The 3,825-nt window shown below is 40.5% G+C and overlaps 1 protein-coding gene across 1 annotated transcript in view; it reads right to left on the bottom strand.

The window, feature by feature from the left end:
- Positions 1-2,298: 2,298 nt before the first annotated feature.
- Positions 2,299-3,825, bottom strand: part of Sertm1 (serine rich and transmembrane domain containing 1) — a 3,339-nt gene continuing 1,812 nt past the window's right edge. Inside the window, exon 1 of the mRNA XM_090341744.1 lies at positions 2,299-3,825. This exon is cut by the window's right edge and continues 1,812 nt beyond it. The gene's annotated coding sequence lies outside the window, so the exon portion shown is untranslated.

Genomic DNA, 3,825 nt, shown 5'->3' with positions numbered 1-3,825 from the left:
AAAAAGCAGCTAGAATAATCTTCCTTGAGCACAAATTCACTTATGTAACTTCCCTCCTTAAAGTCCTTCAATGGATTCCCATGCTGTTTGGAATAAAATCAAAGCTCTTTCTATACCTACCAGGCAGTATGTCACCTGTCCTGGCCTACCTTTCAACCTGATGGTCTGTATGTGAACACCCTGACTTTTCTGCTCACATGATCTAAGGCCTTTCCTGTCACAGGACTTCTGAATATGTCTTTCTATTTGGAAACCGAATGCTTTCTGACCCATCTGAGTGCTCCCATATGATTTCATGAGAAAGGCATTTCCTGGCCACTGCATCTTAAAAGAATTTCTTTTGGGGATTGATCATGTCACAGTTGTGTTCTCTTCTTCACACTTCATAACTACAATTGTGAATCTGCATAGCATGTGTCCATTTGATTTTTTGAACATCTTTTCACTAGATTATAAGATTTCGGAGGGCAAGAATGATGTCTGTTTGCTCTATCCAGTGCCAAAGACTAACTTCATTTAGTTAATAAATGTTTAGTTACAGAGCTCAGGATGATAAATATTCTACATCAGTAAGGATCTAGTCTAAGATAACTTAAAGTCATGCTTTCCCTGAGTGACTGAGGTCTCTGGAGTCACTACAGGGGTTAGTGGGTTCTGTCACAGTAAAAAAGCAGCCATCGTAGGAAACATTGCTTATGTAGTGACAGCTGCTTAGGAATGGTTTTAAAATAAAAGGATGAAGGAATAGTGAACGCTGTCATTGGAAGCAGGGTTAAATTGGGGCAAGAAGAGTTTAAATGTTTGTTTTTTTCTTAAAAGAAAATATGTGCAAATTGAAGGCTATTATTTGTCCTTGGGATATTTTTTGTGTATAAAGGATAGTGTATATTAGTGAGTTTCTGTGCGTATATACACATACTTACACATGCACATTCATGCATGCACACAGACATGCAATTGATGTGTGTGTGTGTGTGTGTGTGTGTGTGTGTGTGTCTGTGTGTTGGCACTGAGGTTTGAACTCAGGGCCTAGGTGCCATCCCTTAGCTTTTTCATGCAAGGCTGGGAACTCTACCACTTAAGCCATACCTTCACTTCTGGCTTTTTGCTGGCTAACTGGAAATAAGAGTTTTACCTCTCCTGCCTGGACTGTCTGTGATCATTGGTTCTTCATCACTGCCTCCGAGTAGCTAGGATTATAGGTATCAGACACCAGTGCCTGGTAGCTGTTTTTTGATTTTGAAAGCTACCCACTGGATAACCAGGGAGCAAGAAAAGTAATGGGTAATGGGTAGCTGAGGAATGGATAGCTGCTGGCACAGCAGAACTGGAAGCCTAGTGCTACCAGCACTTCTTCAGGACTCCTCAGACTCACAGCATTGAGAGATGTCTCCTGGACTACCTGGACTCTGAAGGCAGAGGCCCTTCTCATGGGAACGGAGCCCAAAGGATTTTGTAATGAAGAATGGAAGGGTGGAATGTAGCACTGGTTGGGACCTCAAACCAAGGCAGCAGGTCTAGAAGCTGGCATCTCTTCTATAGTCTTCCTTAGTATACCAGGCCAGTTTTCTTCCCTTAGAGTACACATTCCCCTAGTGCTCCAGTCTGGTCTGCTATACAAGTGCATTGTTTTGTGTGAGTGGAGCTGTGGAAACTAAGAGACACTTGTGAACTTTTTCCACTGAATTCAAGTAGCAGAAGCAGGGTAGCCTGGAGTCCTCATTCTAGAGGGGATGGGGTGGCAGCGACCATGAGCTGAGTGTGGGATGGGGTGGTGCTCAGCTTGGAGGAATTGCAGTTGTGTGGGCAGTGATAAATGTGCTTGTACAAACGTGTAGAAGAGAGGTCTTAGGTCCTCCTCGTTAGCATTGCCTAGGACCCTCACTTAAAATAGACATTCATTGGCTCTGCTCCTGGATATCTTGGGCTAATCCCCAAGCCTCTATATTTTCCAAGAACCCAAGGGATTCTTCTCGTCAGGGAAATGTGAGACTCACTTGTAGGGGTGAGGAGAAGGCATCGTTACTGATCCTGTCTCAGAGGGGACACATAGAGAAGGAGTTATAGATTCATATCTTTACAACTATAGTGTGATTGAGTGATACATGTATTACAGAGTATGTATGGAGAATATTATAGATAAGGTGTGATATAGTGATGTAGATATAATGTGAAGACACATAGGTCTACATAAAACCACTAGAGAAATGATCCTTGTAGGAAAGCTGACTTGGTCACTTTACCGAAAGAAAAGAAAATCAGAGAAGAAACTAGGTTTTCAGTGGGAATCTTCTTTATTTATAAAGCCATCTTTCAACCTTTCTGAACTATATTTTTTTAAGCATCACAGACTCATCTCAAGTTGTATAATCCATTCCCTTGGCAACTCACAATGGAAAAATCTTTTATTCCATCTTTGGATGTGCCTTCTCATTACTCTACTTAATGTTGAGAGCAAGAATCCTGTGTCAGGGAGAGGTGAGAATATGCCTGCAGATTTGAATGGCTTTAATTTAAGTAGTTTCACTGTCAGCAGTCCATTTGAAAGGATGTAAAGCTACCCTTTAGGACAACTGGTAATCTCATGGTTCTGTGTTTTGGGGATATTTTTTTTCTCAAGGTTAGCACTCTACCACTTGAGCCATAACTCCATTCCTAGACTTTTGTTAGTTAACTAGAGGTAAGAGTCTCATGGACTCTTTTGACTGGGCTGACTTCAAATTATAATTCCCAGATCTCAGACTCATAAGTGCCTAGTATTATAGGCATGAGCTACTGGTTCCTGGCTGTGTGTATGTGTGTATTTATTATTTTAAGATTATTTCACTCATGGCTTTCCCTCCCCCATAACCAAAACAGCTCAAGAATAATCAAAGATCAAAAGTGATACTATAAAATGACTGCCTTAATCTGAATGGCTGTCACACCAGTTTTAACCAGGAGCATGTGAATATGCACACACAATATATACATATTGATAGGTGCACAAACATGTGCACACATACATATACTCAGATAATGCTAATAATGATCTAAAATAGCAGATTTTCTAACCCATTGTCATGCTTTAAATGGTAGTAAAGGCCATTTTATTTCCACAGATTTTACATTTGTGTTGTTTATTTTTTTTCTTACAGTGTTTGGGTTGTCTCTGGCATATAAGTAGTTAAATGTGGTCTAATTTAGATGTGATGGTTGATAAAAAGAACTGGGTGACTTCAGGTGTGCATAACCAGTTCTGATCTCTTTCATCATTCTGGATTGACTAAAATAGACCCTGGAAAAATGGTGGATTCTTTCTCCTAGCCTAGCCTAGCAAATGCTGATGGTACAAGGATGTGTTGAAACACCATCAAATAGTATGTTATTAACTGCCCTGACTATGGAATGATTCAATTGTGTTGGTCTATTGAAAGGATCAGCTCCCACAGGTTCAGTGTTGATGCTTTGAACCACCTGTTAATAGAATTAAATGAAAATTCTTACTCTTAAGATGCTGCATAATCTCTCTGCCTTGTTTTAGGGGCAGCTAGATTTCCATGTCTGTGTTCACAGGGGTCTCTCCTCTCAGGGGCAGCCATGGCTAGCCACATTATGGCTGCTCTCAGGATCATGGAAGCTCCTGGTGTCTTCTCAATTGGAACATCCGAAAGTTTTAACATAAATTCCCATCCTAGAATCCTAATGCAGAATAAGATGTCAACATACAACAAAAGCCATCAGAGACATGTAATATTGATGGAGTATAGAATAATACACACATCAGTGATACAACCCAGCATTTTATAACCTAGTATGAATGCACCAACATATGGTATCTTGGAG

The sequence above is a fragment of the Megascapheus bottae genome, chromosome 11 (genome assembly GCF_031878675.1).
Source record: "Megascapheus bottae isolate mThoBot1 chromosome 11, mThoBot2.hap1, whole genome shotgun sequence".
NCBI classification, from domain to species: Eukaryota; Metazoa; Chordata; class Mammalia; order Rodentia; family Geomyidae; genus Megascapheus; species Megascapheus bottae.
This window is presented reverse-complemented; position numbering and strand designations above follow the sequence as displayed.